This window comes from Geotrypetes seraphini, chromosome 5 (assembly GCF_902459505.1).
Source record: "Geotrypetes seraphini chromosome 5, aGeoSer1.1, whole genome shotgun sequence".
Taxonomy (NCBI): Eukaryota; Metazoa; Chordata; class Amphibia; order Gymnophiona; family Dermophiidae; genus Geotrypetes; species Geotrypetes seraphini.
The window spans coordinates 45,838,335-45,855,785 of NC_047088.1; the positions used below are offsets into that span (position 1 = coordinate 45,838,335).

At 44.6% G+C, this 17,451-nt stretch overlaps 1 protein-coding gene across 1 annotated transcript in view; it reads left to right on the forward strand.

The window, feature by feature from the left end:
• LOC117361505 (FERM domain-containing protein 7-like) overlaps nt 1-17,451 on the forward strand; it is a 36,126-nt gene that overhangs the window by 1,686 nt on the left and 16,989 nt on the right. The window lies entirely within an intron of this gene.

Here is a 17,451-nt window from a genome sequence, read left to right on the forward strand (position 1 = left end):
GGAGGCTCTCCGTCTTTGGGACTGGGCAATTTCCCAGAATATCTTTCTGCGGGCGGTCTACATTCAGGGAGAGCAGAACCAGCTTGCAGACAAACTCAGTCGTCTTCTCCAGCCGCACGAATGGTCTCTGAACTCCCGAGTACTTCGCGAGGTTTTCGACCGCTGGGGAACTCCTCAAGTGGATCTGTTTGCCTCTCCGGAGACTCGCAAGTTACCCCTCTATTGCTCTCGGATCTACTCTCCGGATCGTCTCGAAGCGGATGCCTTCCTCCTCGAATGGGAGGGGAGGTTCCTTTATGCGTTTCCACCGTTCCCTCTGATTTTGAGAACGCTGGTTCATCTCAGATCGGCCGGAGCCTCCATGATCCTCATTGCACCTCGGTGGCCAAGGCAGCCCTGGTTCTCCCTACTTCTTCAACTCAGTACCAGGGAACCTCTACTTCTACCGGTGTTTCCCTCTCTGCTGTCTCAGAGTCGGGGTTCGCTGTTGCATCCCAATCTTCAGTCTTTACATCTGACTGCTTGGTTTCTCTCCCTCTGACTTCGGTTCCGGTGTCTCGGGCCGTGAGGGACGTTTTGGAGGCCTCGCGTAAGGTCTCGACTCGGCTTTGCTATACTCAGAAATGGACCAGGTTTTCTTCCTGGTGTTCTTTGAATAGTCTGCAACCAGATTCGGTGCCTGTGGCTTCGCTTCTGGAATATCTTTTGCATTTGTCTGAGTCTGGCCTGAAAACGACTTCCATTCGGGTGCATCTCAGTGCCATTGCAGCATTCCATCGGCATCTTGAGGGTCGTTCTCTCTCTCTTCATCCTCTGGTGACACGTTTCATGAAGGGGCTAGTGAATATCCATCCTCCTCTGAAACCTCCTCCGGTGGTGTGGGATCTTAATGTGGTCTTGGCTCAGCTTATGAAGCCTCCCTTTGAACCCATCGACAAGTCGCATCTTAAGTTTCTTACTTGGAAAGTAGTCTTTTTGATTGCACTCACATCTGCTCGTCGAATCAGTGAGTTACAGTCCTTGGTTGCGGATCCTCCTTTCACGGTCTTTCATCATGATAAGGTGGTTCTCCGCACCCATCCCAAATTTTTACCTAAAGTTGTGTCTGATTTCCACCTCAATCAGTCTATTGTCCTTCCGGTGTTTTTTCCGAAGCCCCATTCTCATCCTGGTGAGGCGGCGCTTCATACCCTTGATTGTAAGAGGGCGTTGGCCTTTTATCTCCAACGCTCCAAGTCTTATCGGAAGGTTCCTCAATTATTTTTGTCCTTTGATCCTAATCGTTTGGGGCACCTTGTCCAACTGGTTAGCTGCTTGCATTTCTTTTTGCTACGCTCAGGCTGGTCTCCCGCTTGCGGGTCGCGTTACGGGTCATAAAGTCCGGGCGATGGCAGCTTCTGTGGCTTTCCTCCGATCTACACCTATGGAGGACATTTGTAAGGCTGCCACTTGGTCTTCGGTTCATACGTTCACCTCTCACTACTGTCTGGATACTTTGTCCAGAAGCGACGGCCGGTTTGGCCAGTCGGTGTTACGTAACCTGTTTTCATAATTTGCCATCCTCCCACCTGCCCTTTTTTGGTTGGCTTGGAGGTCACCCACATGTGAGAATATCATGCCTGCTTGTCCTGGGATAAAGCACAGTTACTTACCGTAACAGGTGTTATCCAGGGACAGCAGGCATATATTCTCACAACCCGCCCACCTCCCCGGGGATGGCTTTCTTTGCTATGTTATGGAACTGAGGACCACGAGGTGGGGATGCGCCCTCTAGTGGCAAGAAGGCTAGCACATGCGTGGTGCAGTGTGCAAACTTGAAACTTCTAGCAAGTTTGCTTGAAAAGCTGTCCGCGCTGGGGCTCCGTAGATGACGTCACCCACATGTGAGAATATATGCCTGCTGTCCCTGGATAACACCTGTTACGGTAAGTAACTGTGCTTTCTGTTCCCCCTGTCCAGCAGTAGGCCTCCCTTCCTTTTTTTTTTGCCCCCCCCGGACCATCAGCACCTCTTCCCCTGTACAGCAGTACCTCTTTTCTGTTCCCCCTGTCCAGCAGTAGGCCTCCCTTCCTTTTTATTGCCCTCCCCCGATCCATCAGCACCTCTTCCCCTGTCCAGCTGTACCTCTTTTCTGTTCCCCCTGTCCAGCAGTAGGCCTCCCTTCCTTTTTTTTGCCCCCCCCCGGTCCATCAGCACCTCTTCCCCTGTCCAGCAGTACCTCTTTTCTGTTCCCCCTGTCCAGCAGTAGGCCTCCCTTCCTCCCCCCCTGTCCATCAGCACCTCTTCCCATGTCCAGCAGCGACCCTTACCTCCACCGACATCTGCCTAAAGCCGCGGCGGCCTGCAGGCACCGACAGCCTCTGCAGCCTGCTCCCACTCCTTCCTCGCCGTCGCTTGCCGTCCCCCCCTCTCCCCCGGGAAGCTTCGTTTCCGGCTTCGGCAGTCTCCTGTCTGCGGGCCGCCCACCCGTGTATCAATTGAAAGCCGACGCCGCAGCTCCTCTCTCGATACCCGCCTGGTGCGGTTCGAGAGAGGAGCTGCGGCGGGTGGGTGAGGAGGGTGAGAAGATCCTGGCAGGTGTGCCTGTGCCCCCCTCCGAATCAGTGGCAGACTCCAAACCGCCAAATGCGCTGAAGACGACCGCGCTGAGAAAGCTCCACAGTCGCGCGCCTTCAGCCCCCGCATGCGCCCTGAGGTTTAGAATGTTGCCACAGAAGCATACGTCAGGGTGCCAGCGCTCACGAATTTTCAAGAGCGCATGCACCTCTAGCATTTTATTATTATTGATTGTCAGTTGAATGCAGACTCCAGTCAGTGGGAATAGGCTCTCCTCATTATGCTGAGAATTCTTGGTGCTAGGTCCCTAACTTGCGTTCATCTTCCCTCTTACTGTGCTCAATATGTGGAGAGGCAACTTATACTGTAAATTGCCCAGAGCTGGGGTGAGGTTTAGCATGGCACCCTATTTATTTCCCTGTTTCTATTTGTTCATCGGACACATCTTTCTAGTTTTCTTTCTTGGCTTATTTTTAATTCCTTGATTTCTTTGGCACTTCAGTTTTGGCACCATATTGCTTCCCTTGTCAGGAGCTCTGAGATGGCTTCAGAGGCTTGCTCTTTGCCTTCCATATATCTTTTTGGCTAATCCTTTCTAAGACATGTGGAGTTTTCTCTGGAGGGGGGGGAGTCACCTCTGGGGACAACCAGATCTCCAACCTTCTGATGACCACCCCAGACTATAGGACGTTCAGAAAAGAAATAAAAACCACACTTTTCAAGAAATTCCTGAAACAGCAATAACAACACGACCTCTAAATGCTCTTAAGATCTACAACTTACCTCTCTAGCTAATCATTGTAATTATGTCTTTTTTAAATTAACCTTTTGTAATCCGCCTTGAACCGCAAGGTAATGGCGGAATAGAAATCCCTGATGTAATGTAATGTAATGTAATTTTCTTTTTAAAGGAGTTTCTTGGTCTCCGGAGTTTGTGAAAGGTTGTTTTTTGTTGTTGTTGCTCTGTTAGCAGGGGGACACCAGTGCCTTGTAAAAGGGCAGAATAGTTGCAATTTTCCCATTGGTGTCTGTCACAATAGAGAATGACATGGGGAAAAAAAATTTGTCCCTGCAAGCTCGGTTCCAGTAAACCCTCTGAACCCAGTAGAGAATGACGGGAGAAAAAAAATTTGTTCCCATCCCCGCGAGCTCAGTACCAGTAAACCATCTGAACCCATCTGCCCAAGCCTTGAATAGGTATGATTTTTATACTGATCTTATTTTATTAAAGCATAAACAATATTCTGTGCAATTTGTCATTTTATAAACACACAGACAGAGTAAAGATCAACAAATCCCTTCCTACATGTGTGTTCTTAGAAGACAGGAAATTAAGGTAAATGTGTCAGTTTATTTCCAGAAGCAAAATTCTTTTATTCCTGAGTGAATTGTCTACAGTTTCTCTCTGCTGTACACAAAGGAAGGAGACGCGTTCTTGATATCTAAATTGGAGTTTAGATGTTTTATGAAACATACAAAAATCCAGGATCAAACATGCACATCATTTTTTGAACATGAATGTTTGTGTGCTCAATTTGTCTAGTTCATAAAGATAGTTTCAAAAACACAATCAAAAGAAAAACGCATAGAACAAGTTATTGGGGTGTCCCACCTGCTATTGTCTCCCCCCCCCTTAGTATTGAAGCTTGGTTCAAATTACAGCTTTTTTCTAGTGTCTTCACCCCCCCCCCCCCAAAGAGAACCTGCCAATGGCCATGTTCCACTCTTCATAATAACATACATTCTAGTGCAATGTGTCTAGTCCTGAAAGGTAGGGTTATACATCTGAACCTACAAGTTGCTTGCAGAATATCACTCATCTTTCAACTCCGCCTCCTTCCCAGGCAGCTTGCTCCTGCCCTCAGATTTTCTTTGCTCAGATGTTTCTGATCTACTCTGCGGTTTTATTATTTTCATATAAGATCTCTTAGAGCAGGGGTGTCAAAGTCCCTCCTCAAGGGCCGCAATCCAGTTGGGTTTTCAGGATTTCCCCAATGAATATGCATGAGATCTATTAGCATACAATGAAAGCAGTGCATGCAAATCTCATGCATATTCATTGGGAAATCCTGAAAACCCAACTGGATTGCGGCCCTCGAGGAGGGACTTTGACACCCCTGTCTTAGAGGAAGAGAATGGTTACTGCAGATGGGCAGAGTAGATGTGCCATTTGGCCTTTATCTGCCATGATGTTTCTGTGTGTTTTTTCCTGTCCTTTTAAGTTGGAGGCTCAGTGCCCAGAGGTTTCCTCTTAGAACCTCTGTCTGGAAAAAGACGCAGACTTGCGCAGCAGAAGATAGCTGTTAGCAGGATCTGACTTCAGAGACACCTGTCTAGCCAGCCTGTTGTAATTTTTGGAGCTTGGGGGTGGTCCCCTGAATAGCTGCTCACATCCTTGACTTATCAGGAGCTTGAGTGTATGCTGTTCGGCTCCTTCTCGGCTTGGCTGGGATTAATAGTGGATCAACTTTGTGGTCCTCCCCTCTTTGCGGTGAGAGAGTTTCTGGGGGTTGAGGCTCAGTCTGACATCGGTCTGACTGGCAGCCTGAAGACCAAGATCATAGTGTGAACTTGAAGCAGAGTGCTGCATTTCTGAGCTGAGACAGGCAGGCAGGCACTATATAGCACAGTGAGTAGGGCTATTATAGCCTATGGGGAAAAATCAGGGAGATCTGAAAAAAATGAAATTTAAGGGTTTCTGGGGCCAGAACTAGGTCCCCCTCCTCCAAAACCCTATTTCCATGTACTTTTTGAACTTCAGGGGAGCCCCCGGGCTGTTTTGGTGTGAATTTACTGGCAGCAGCCATCTTGGTTTTTAAGATTATTATTATTATTTTTTATTTTTTTTTAAGAGCCTCCATCTGCCTCAGACCCCCTTGATTTTGCTTAAAATCAATAGGAATGGACCACTCGGGCCATTCTACCCCTATATCATGCTAGGTTTGTGCTGGAAGGTCGGCTGAGGAGCGTCCATGTTCTGCAAATAGTGGGGCACATGGAGAAGGGGTGGGAGCCATTGGCTCAGCCTCCTCTGAGTCCTCCTCCAGGGCTGGGAATCCAGAGGAAGCTCAATCCCAGGGAAAGAGGCCCTTTCCAGAGCCCTCTGAAGGAAATTTGGCTAAGCACAGAATGCTGCAAAGCCCAGTAGGATCTTCAAGGAATCCCTTCCGGGGTCATCGAGACCTGTACAAAGCTTCACCCTAGATTTTGTGAGCCTGATGTGGCATGCTTATTTAAATTGCCAGAGTCCCCCAACATTTGCTGAAGGCATGACAGTGAGGCTGGCACTGGGGATTAGTCCTCAGCCTTTGACAGGTGCAGACGGGCCCCGAGCTGGACCAGGATGTCTAGTCTGACATTGACTTGGGAGGGTGGAAGGTTCAAGTCCATGCCCTTATTACTAGGGAAACTGCGTTCTGGGACAGTCTGGTTCTCTGTATGAGACCAACACAGTAATTGATGAAGGCCCTGGACCAGGTGCAGCAGCTGTTCAAGGCACCAGAGTTCCTGGGCTTAATATCCAATTTGCTGCCTGAATTGCAGCTGGAATTTCCACCAGCCTCTGCATCACAGTGCTCAATTTTGAGCAGCTCAATGATTCTGACCACATTCTGTCCTCACATCCTGACCTAATGAAGTTATTCACTGACCACTGGGAGTCTCCAAAGAGGTCGCTGTGAGTGGCCAAGACTTTAGCCAAGCTTTACCTTGTAGCTCTGGATTTTTTTTTTTTTTGTAAATCTTTATTAAATTTCCAAACTACCATAGTGCAAACAAACAATTTCAATATACATAAGTTTACACGAAATGCACATTAAACTTATAGACATTAATGTACAACTATTTTCCCCCTCCCCCTCACCAAATCAGAAAAAGTGTATACCTACAGGAAACCCTCCATATATTCTCTGAATGAAATTCCAATGCAAAACCCTCCCACCCACCCTGGATGTGTATGCTTAAGGGTCAATAAAATAAAATCAGTTATCATTCCTTACAGATCTTAGTCAATGCTTCCCAAACATCCATAAATTTCTTATAACATCCCTGTTTTACGGCCATCGAACTTTCCATTTTAAAAGTATAAGAGAGATTCCCACCAGAAAGTGTAATTTAATCTATCACAGTTCTTCCAATTCCTCAAAATAAGTTGTATGGCAACTCCTGTCATTATAAAGAGAAGTTTATTATTTTGAACAGATATTTGGCTTTTAGCCCTCATTAATGTACCAAATAGGATGGTATCGTACATCAATGCCACTGGATTTTCTAATATATTGTTCACTTGCCCCCAAATAGATCTCCAAAATTTAAGTATAAAGGGACAATAGTATAGTAAATGATCCAAAGTCCCAGCTTCAAGATGACAATGCCAGCATCTATTAAGAGTTTGAACTATCTAATTTCTGTAAACAAACTGGGGTCCAAAATTCTCTGTGTAATAAGAAAAACCAAATTTGGCTCATAGATGCAGATGTCATACATCTCATCCTCCAAGTCCAAATTTGTGGCCATTGAGATGCAGTAATCTGATGCTTTATGTCAATGCTCCAAATGTCACGTAGTCCAGTCTTTGGTTTCTTATTCAAGAATCCAGATACTAATTTATACCACTGAGCGGCTTTAGTGAGAATGTCTAGGGAGAGGAGCTCTGCACTTAAAACTGCCATCCTCCTTGCCTCCAAGTTCCAGAATCTCTCAATAGCCCTGGATTTTCAACAGCTGGCAGTTCAGTCAAAGAGGACTGCAAGATAGATGTAGTTCTTGAGAGATAATTTGAAGCTTTATCCTTAGAAATTAAAGCAGCAGCCACAGCTTCCTTTATGGCACATGCTTGCCACACTCTGCTAGCTCAGGTCCTGGCCTCGGAGGCAGATGAGTACCCTCATGATCCATTCTGTTCCTCGCATCCGGTGTCCACGGAAGCAGTTAAAACGAGTGTCTGGGGAGACCAGCAGGATAGGAGAGAGTCTTGAAGGGGTTTCATATGTGCCCTAGCCCAAGGGACCAGCTCTATGGCTACCACCATTGACCCCAGGACCTGGAGATAATGCCATGCCATTGGACTCTTTTGGATGCTCTGTATGACATCTTAAGAGTCATTAGCAGGTGTTATCCTATTCTTTCTCCACAAGACAGATGCTTTGGATCAGACAATGGGTAGGAGACTCAGCTTCTAAGGCCACCCTCAAGCAGGTTTCCCTTCGAGAGGCAGATGCTATTTGGACAACCTGATGACCAGTGTTAAGGACCATTGTCCTAAAGCCTTGCTGGATAGCAGAACTCAAGTGGCTCAGTTCTTGGGTACAGGAATTTTTCAAGGCTCTCGAAGATTCCATCCTTGTGCGGGAGGCCAAGCGATTCAGAGGTCCTCTTTCAGGGGTTACAGCATAGGTTCAGCGGGCGCAGAAGTCAGCAAGCCTCTTGATTCTCGCCCCTCTCCAGGAGAATACAGTGATGCCAGGGCAGCAGCCCCCCCCCCCCCCACCTCCATAAGGGGCATTCTGTCAGCTTACTGGATGGTCTGGACACAGGCAGATTGTTGGGTCCTGGAGGTTCAAGAAAGTTACAAGATAGAGTTCTGTGCCCCCCTTCCTTTGTAGATTTCCCAGCTGGCTAGGCAAAAAGTGCAATGGTGCAAAAGCTCCTGGATCTCCGTACCACAGAGCCAGTTCCGGATGAAGACTCTGGCTCAAGCAAGTACTCCATATACTTTATTAGTACCAAAGGCTCAGACTGGAGGCCAGTTCTGGACCTCAAATCGATCAATGCTGTACATGGAGATTATTTGTTCAGTTATTGTGGTGGTGGCACTGCTTAATTTATTGCCTTTCACTATTTGATGGAGGCCTAGTACTAGTAATCTGGATTGGCCATCGTGAGAACGGGCTACTGGGCTTGATGGACTATTGGTCTGACCCAGTAAAGCTATTCTTAACGTTCTTAACTGTTTCTAAGGCTACCTATTCATTGTCATATCTTTTCTCCTACAGCCATCTCCAACATTAAACTTTTGGCTATCTTTTTTATATATATATATATATATATTTTTTTTTTTTTTTCTTTTCTGCCTCTCTATCCAGATTTCACTCCTTTGTACCAACCAAGCCTCTGTCGTCTTATATATATATACAAGCATCTACCTATAGCTTTCTATCTTTTCTTCACCCAAGTCCTTTCCTCACTTTTCCATAATTCCCCCTTTTTTTTCTGATTCTACAGCATGTTCAGAGGGAAGGAGCACTATAGCCTTTCAGTATGTTTCCTTTGCTTATTACTATTCTTTGGTCATTACTGCAGACCTGGAGGTAGGGCAATGGCAGCAGAAGGGGGTGGGAGGCATTAGCTCAGGCCCTATGATATTCTGATGCCCTTCCTACTACTCCCTCAGTTCAGAGCTAGTGCAGTATCTTTGGTTGTTACATACTGTGCTTATGGGGCTTACTGGGTTCCATGGGCTCTGTTTATTCCCTTCTCTTACATTGCCTTCTATGGCTTTTCCTTCCCCACTTGTTCCCATAACTTCTGCTGTACTCTTGCTGAAGCAGGTCTCTCTACATTATGACTTGGTTTAAGCTATATGGTGTGGGAATTCTGGAGCTGCTCTTATGGGCTCAAATGTCATGAAACTTGCCATGGCATGTGTTTTGCAGAATATGATTCAAATTTGCACTGTGCAAAGGAAAAACTGGAACGAAGTTAAAATAATACACAAATCCTGGGGACCTGGATACAGTTTTATGTATTGTGATGATGTGCTATTTGGGATTTGTCAAAAGCAAACTTAAGGTTTGCATATTGCTCTTTTGCAGAATGCCATTCTGCTAGCGTGGCATATTGTGTGTATTCTATGTCACTAGGATGGTCCTAATTTCCACAGCGATGGACCAGGGGGGCCACAAAAAATGTTCAAAAGCAAACACTGGAACCAGATCCTGGACTTCCAAGAGTTAAAATGGAATCATTTTATTAATGTCTTTTTCAAATGCAATATCACAATGTAGTAAAAGCCAAACCACAATTCAGGAAAATGAAATCGCTGTGTTGTATATTGCTGTATTGTGATGATCAGACCTTACACGGGTTGTGTTTCGGTAGTGTTTTGCCTTCCTCAGGGGTCCTTTTAAACACAGCTAAAATAACAGCAGCATCACAGAAACACCTGTGAGTCCTCTGGCTATCCTTTTGTCCTTCTTTTACAATTGTATGTCATACCCTCCAACCTTTCGTTTCCCTTTAGTCAAATGTCTAAGTTCTGTTATTTGTATTTGTAATTTTTTTAACCTCTCCAATTTTTTTTTTATTATTATTATTGTAACAAACTTAGAAATCCAAAGTGATTTTATCAAATTTTAATGAAACTTGAAAACTATTCTATTGAACACAATACAAAGACATCTGCTATGCACATATTTGTGAGTCTATTTGTGGTTCTATGAGAATAACCTCTTATCTTGAAATTGCTGCTTCAAAATTTTAGCTTGCTCTTTAAATTCAGGAGCTGTCAAATCCTAGTGAACATAGAGAAATTGTTCTATAGTGAGAGAAGACTGCGGTTTTGTCCACTTGTAAAACTGAGTGTTGGGGGGGGTCCGTCAATTTCTTTAGGGTAGATGGTAGTAACCAAATGATTACCTGCTTTGATAACTCTAGTGTTCAAACGTGTTGTGAATTGTAAATGCATTTCAGCTGTATTTAACCAATTTGTATGTTGATGTATTGTTCCTCAGTGTGAGATCAAATCTTGTCAATAAAATGAATCCAAATTCTAATGTAGGGAAACTAGTGTGCTGAAGGCTTCTGGGTGGATGACCATGCCTGGCACACAGATATGACCTTGCACAATGACAACCTGCAAAACTCTTTCTGTAGTCTCAAACAGTTAAAATGTTGCTTCTTTCTCTAACATTACCAAAATCTGACCTTTCTGCTCTCAATACGCTACCAAAACTCTTATCCACTTCATCTCCTCTCGCCTAGACTATTACAACCTGGTTCTTGCTGGCCTTCTACCTAACAATCTCTATTCCCTTCAATCTGCTGAGAAAGCTGCTGCACAACTTATATTCCATCCAGATTATCTATGGTCACATCACCCCATACCTCAAGTCACTTCACTGGCTCCCCATCCACTTCCGTATACAGTTCAAACTCTTCTTCACAGAGGGCTCTGCTGCCTCCTACAGTCTTTTCCTTCTGAATGTGAGCCTGAAGGAGTGTTTCTGATCTTCTCTGCTTGTTTCTTTATTTTTTGTCTCTTTCACATTTTCTTCATCTTTTGGTTCTAAGAGCTCCCATAGTCAAGGATCCAGCTTTGCCTTCATGGAGGAGACGCAAACTGAGTCTGGATCAATCCCTTGTGGTACCTGTTAGCCAGCCTTCAGAAGCCTTTTTGGAGCTCGAGGCTGTCCTCTGGTAGTATTGCGCATCTACTGCTTGCAGGGGTTTGAATGCAGACTGTTAGGCATTACCTTTTTAATGTTTAATATCCAGTCTGAACAAACAGGTCAAGGTGGTTTACAAAATTAGCAATATGGGTGAGCTTGAAATCTTTTGGTGGCCCTCGGAGGGTTCTTGTGTTCATACTGTGGCCCTTTACCTGAAAAGATTGGTGCCAGATGGCCTATCTAGTAGACCTAGCCATGCCATCTACTATCCCTTCCTCTTCCTTAGAGATGCATTGTACTTGTCCAAAGCTTTCTTGAATTCAGAAACATTTTTCATCTCCACTATCTCTACCAGGTACCATAAATTCACCACCCTCTCTTGAAAAGTAATTTTCTGGGGTTACTTCAGAGTCTGTTCCCATTCACCTTCATCCTATGCCACCCTCATTCTAGAGTTTCTATTCAATTAAGTTGCCTCATGTGCATTTATGTCATGTAGGTATTTAAACGTCTATCAAATCTCTCCTCCAAACTATACATATTGAGATCTTTAAGTCTTTCCCAATACACCTTATGACAAGGACCACTGACCATTTTAATATATTCATTTATTCATTCAATTTTTAGCCTGTCCTCCCAAAAGAGCTCAGAACGGGTTACAACTCAGGTACTCAATCATTGTCCCAGCAGACTCACAATCTAAGTAATGTATCTGGAGCAATGGAGGATTAAGTGACATGCCCAGGGGTCACCAAGAGCAGCATAGAGTTTGAACCCCACAACCTCAGTGTGTTGAGGCTGTAGCTCTAGCCACTATGCCATACACTCTTCTGGATTGACTCTATCCTGCTTATATCTTTTTTGAAGGTAAGGTCTCCAGAATTGTACACAATATTCTAAATGAGGTCTTATACAGCGGTATCAATACCTCCCTTTTTCCTATTGGTCGTACCTTTCCCTATGCATCCTAACCTCCTTCTAGTTTCACCGTCGCCTTTTCAACCTGTTTGACCACCTTTAGATCATCACATACTATCACACCTGAGTCCTGCTCCTCTTTCATGCACAAAAGGTCTTCACCCCCTAAGCTGAACTGTGTCCTTGGGTTTTTGCACATTAATGCATTTTAGCATGTGTTAATGTGAAAGCACACTTCAGTAAATATAGCCCACATTATAGTGTTCACTGTCAAACACTAGATTAGGAAAACAAGATTCTAAGAGCCCCTTTAACAAAGCAAATGATTCCCACACGGCAAATGCAATGAAACCTTTTCAATTTCTATGGGCTTTGTCACATTTGCTGCCACAGCTTTGTCAAAGGGGCCCTAAATTCCTTCAAGTTTTTAGTTAGCAGTAACTAAACATACCAACAAAAAGATTTTAATTGCATTGCATCAGTGTTTCTTGATCACCTATTTCTATCATTATTAATTTTAGACCTACTTTACATAAATTAATGTATGGTTCTCATAAAAATGAATGCATATGCCAAAATTGCAAGATGTTAATCACCTACTAATTCTTTGTACATGGACAGCCAGAAGAGGGGGCTATTTACATAGTAACACAGTAATATTTCAATTCGTCTCAAAAGTATTAGTTTACATTTTTCACACTTGGTCAAGTTTGGGAATAAAGATGGACTCTGCTCACTATTCGTGGTCAGATCTCGTGCAGTAGTTACTTCCCTATTATTTTTTTTAAGTTGGGGCTTTTCAGAAATTGAAGTATATTTAGGCAGCAGATCAGTTTTGTATTGTGTTGCAATATTTGGTTTTGCCTAAATAATTTTCTCTATCTGGGCCTCTGTTTACACTATGAGTTACTTCAACATGGCTGCTTTCAAGGAGTCCATGTTATGCTTGAGTTGAAAGAAATTCATCAACTCTCTGTCATATAGCACTTTCAATAAAAGTTATGTACCTTGAGTAGTGTAAGCAATTCTAGTTGCCACATCTCAAAAAAAGATAGATATAGTAGAACTGGAAAAGTATGGAGGAGAGTGTGGCATAATGGTTAGAGCTACCGTCTCAGTACCCTGAGATTGTGGACTCAAACTCTGTACTACTTGCGACTCTGGGCAAGTCACTTAATCTTCAACTGACCCAGGTGCATTGGATAGATTGTGAGCCCACTGGGACAGAGAGGGATAACGCTTGAAGTATCTGTATGTAAACCACTTTGAGTATGGTTGTAAAACTACATAAACTAAACTAAACTAAGCCTTAAGTTTATATACCGCATCATCTCCACGGAAGTGGAGCTCGACACAGTTTACAAAGAGGAGAAGGATTTACAGAAGCATGCAGAAAGGGGGGATGTAAACAGGAGAAGAGATGTTATATGCTAGACAGAGCAATGGTTCCCAACCCTGTCCTGGAGGACCACTAGACCAATCGGGTTTTTGGGATAGACCTAATGAATATGCATGAGAGAGATTTGCATATAATGGAGGTGACAGGCATGCAAATCTGCCCCATGCATATTCATTAGGGCTATCCCAAAAATCCGATTGGCCTGGTGGTCCTCCAGGACAGGGTTGGGAACCACTGTGCTAGAGAAAAGCCAGGTTTTCAGTCGTTTTTGGAAAAGTTGGAGGAAGCCCAGGTTCCGCAGCAGGGCAGTGAGATCGTTCCAAAGGCCCGTGATTTTGGAGAGGAGGGATCTTCCCAGTTTACCTGCGTGGAAGATGCCGTGTAGAGAGGGGAAGGATAGTTTATGTCTATGGACTGATCTGGTGGAAGCAGGCGTCAGGGCGAGGAAGGATAGAGGGATTAGGGGCGGAAGAATGCCGTGAATGATTTTGAAAGCCAGGCAGGAGCATTTGAAATGAATTCTGAGAAGTACTGGGAGCCAGTGAAGATTGGTAAGCAGTGGGGAGACGTGGTTAGATTTGCGTTTAGCAAAAATCAGCTTGGCCGCAGTATTCTGGATAAGCTGGAGTCTGCGAAGACTTCTTTTTGTTAGGCATAGGTAGATGGCATTACAATAATCGAGTTTAGATAGGATGATGGATTGTACAAGGACGGTGAAATGATTTTGGTGAAAATAGGATCTAACTTTCCTCAGCATGTGGAGGCTGAAAAAACAAGATTTTGCCAAGGAATTCAGGTGATCGTTGAAGGAAAGGGAGGAGTCGATAATGATGGCGATGACCTTGCTTGAGAACTCAAGGTGTAGAGCAGGGCCTGTCCAATCCCTTTCCCTTACCAAGAAGGGTGACCAAAATGATAAAGGGTTTCAAATAAATCTCATATGAAGAAAGGCTGAAGAGGTTAGGGATCTTTAGCTTAGAGATGATATAGCTGAAGGGAGATATATAATTTGGAATGAGATGGATACATGCAAATCAATTGTTTATTCTTTCAAAAAGTACAAAGCATGGTACATACACTCCATGAAATCACATCATAGCACATTTAAAACAAATAGGGGAAAATATTTTTCACTCAACGTATCGGGCCTCTTTTATAAAGCTGTGGTGACGATGCTGCATTGATAAATGCGCCAACGTCCATAGGAATTGCATGGGCTTTGCTGCATTTACCATGGCAGCGTTGCTATTACAGCTTTGTAAAAGACCTCCATAGTTCTGGAACAAGTGGCAAAAGCTGTTCCCACCACATGCAATAGCGGGCTATGGATGATTTTCCCCTGAGCGCTTGGGGCCCATGCAGTGCGCCAGCTCGCAGCCATATTTAGTCGTGTCCTGCTGAAGGCCCAACTTCTGCAGCAGCCACTGACTAAATATTCAATAGAGATCTGCATCGATGATATTCTCTGGTAAGCCAATCAGTCTTAAATTGTTTTGCCAGTTTCTATTTTCCTGCTCTTCACCTGATGTAGATCCTGTAGCTCTCGCTGCATCCTCTATAATAAAACCCTAAGCGCCCATGCGCACTTAGGGTTTTGTGTTTCCTGCCTCCGTGAGGTGTGCTTCCATGCCGAATTCGATTTTCGAACATGGAGGCAGGGAACACGCCGGCGATTCCCCCCTCCTGCTGCTGATTCAGAACGGAGAGGGCACAGGCGCCCCTGCCGGCATTTATTTCTCCCCTTCCTCCCTCTCACCTGCTCACCCACCCGCAGTGTTTAACTGAAAAGCGCTGCGCCGTGCTGCCGCTGGCCTCGCCATCAAGACACCGAGGTCAGCAACAGTGCGGCACAGCGCGTTTCTTTGAGACAAGTAGATTTCTGCGGGACATATGGACAGGGGGAGTAGGAAAGGGGTGCTGCTGGATGGGGAAAGGGAAAAGGGCTACTTTAGGACAGGGGGAGCAGGCAAGGGGTGGGTGCACAGGGAAGGGGGGCAATGCTGCGGCTGCACAGGAAAGGGAGAAATGCTGCTGCACAGGGAAGTGGGGGGAAGAGGTAAAGGGGTCCAGGGAGCAATCATGGTTTGCTTTGGGGGGGGGAGACAAGGGGGCCATGGAGAGAGACAGAAAGACAGGCAGGCAGCGCACGAGAATGAAAGGCAGACACACAGAAAGACAGCGGGCAGGGAGAGAGACAAAGAAAAAGACAGACAAAGGGGGCCAGGGAGAGAGACAGACAGACAGAAAGAAAGACAGCGGGAGGGAGAGAGACAAAGAAAGGAAGAAAGACGGGCAGAGAGAGACACAGAAAGAAAGACAGACATATTCTAGCACCCGTTAATATAACGGGCTTAAACACTAGTGGCAGTAATACCCTCCATCACCATGCTCCGATCTTTTTGCGCTGAAACTCACTGTTCAACCTCCTCAATTCTCTGTCCCTGAGAATCAAACTTTTCGTTTAGTTCATCAACTGCAAATTGGAGCTTATTTAAGCTGTCCGCTAATACTGCCGTAACTGATTAATTTATCTCCTATATCCATTCCCCAGCCAGTACTGTGAAAGAGGCTGGCTTGTCCACCATCTTGGCCTGAGGAGATCTGGGATTGTTTTTCAGTCCTTTGGTATTTTTCACCGGCATGCCAGGTGGCGATCTGCACAGAAAGATTCAAAGAGTCACAAAGCACTCCGCTCACCGCGGGTCCCCTAATATCCAGAAAAGGAACAGGTGTTTAGCAGGTATAGACAGTTGTTTAGTGGGGGATGACTGGAGCTCCTCATGCCCACATCTGGCTTGGTCTGCTGCATCACGTGACCCCCGTGGCAATAGCTATTAATGTAGCTGGTTTCAAAAAGGACTGCATAAATTCCTGATGGAAAAGTCCATAAATCATTATTAAGGTAGACCCCTGGCAAGGCACTGCTTATTTTCAAGGTTAAGTTGCATGGAATCCTTTTTGAGATTCTTCAGGTATTTGTGTCTTGGATTGGCCACTTTTAAAAACAGGATTCTGGTGCTGGGCTAGATGGACCCTTGGTTCTTATATTCAATTATTTTTCTCTGTCTTGTGATCTTTTGACCCCTGCATGAGCCAAATCAAGTGCCATCAAAAAGTTAGGTGTTCCTCTGTTGTCATATGTTCGACTCTCAGTTGTGAGAAATGCTGCCTTCTCGGTCGCCAGCCCTTTTTGTGGAAGGCATTGCCCAAGGTGGTTAGGACCCATAATAATTATGTGTCATTCTGGAAACAATTGAAAGCTTTTTTTGTTTGTTTGTACGTACAGACATTTGACCCAAAATGAGGAATTGATTGATGTGGCCTGAACATATTTATAGGGCTTGCCTGCCATGGTGTTTTTAATCATATGGTTGGTTGTGTTGGCGATGTGGGGTTTTTGGGGTTTGTGTTTTTTTTTTTTTTTTTTGCTGTGAAGGAATGTACTGTATAATAAATGAAACAAAATGAAATATAGAGTATGTGATGGCAGAAAGACTAAATTTGCCCATCAAGTCTGCCCAGTTGAGATATCTCACATGATGCAGTAGATAAACATACAATGTAACACCATCTCCCTTTCCACAATCCCATTTATCTGACCTCAGCATTTTTTCCACTGCTACCCTTCCCATGCAATCCAACTGTAACTGAAATCTTTAAATTAGAAGGCAGAGCCCATAGTGATGTGGGTGAATAGGAATTTTGATGAGATCACTTCACTAGTCTCTAGAGTAATATGAATGGTGGAGTTATCTTCCTTCCCCTCCCTCACCTAACTGGTCCCTGTTCCTAGAGGCAAGAAGTCTTCTTACAATTTTGTTTCTTTTTTTTTTTTTTTTGTGAAGACTCAGAAGGGTTTGGGAGCATCAATTGCAAGGCAGACTTGCCAGTCTAATTTCCCAGATCACCTCTGGAATCCTTTTTAAAAATTGGCATCACGTTGGCCACCCTTCAGTCTTCCGGTACTATGCTGGATTTTAAAGAAAAATTACTAACAATAGCTCTACAAGTTCATTTTTCAATTCTGTCTACATTCTGGTATGTTTACCATCCAGTCTAGGTGATTTGCTACTGTTCATTTTGTCAAACTGACCTATTACATCATCCAGTGTTATAGAGATTTGTTTGAGTTTCTCTGGTTCATCAGAATTGAATACCATTTCTGGCACTGGAAACTCCCCCACATCTTCC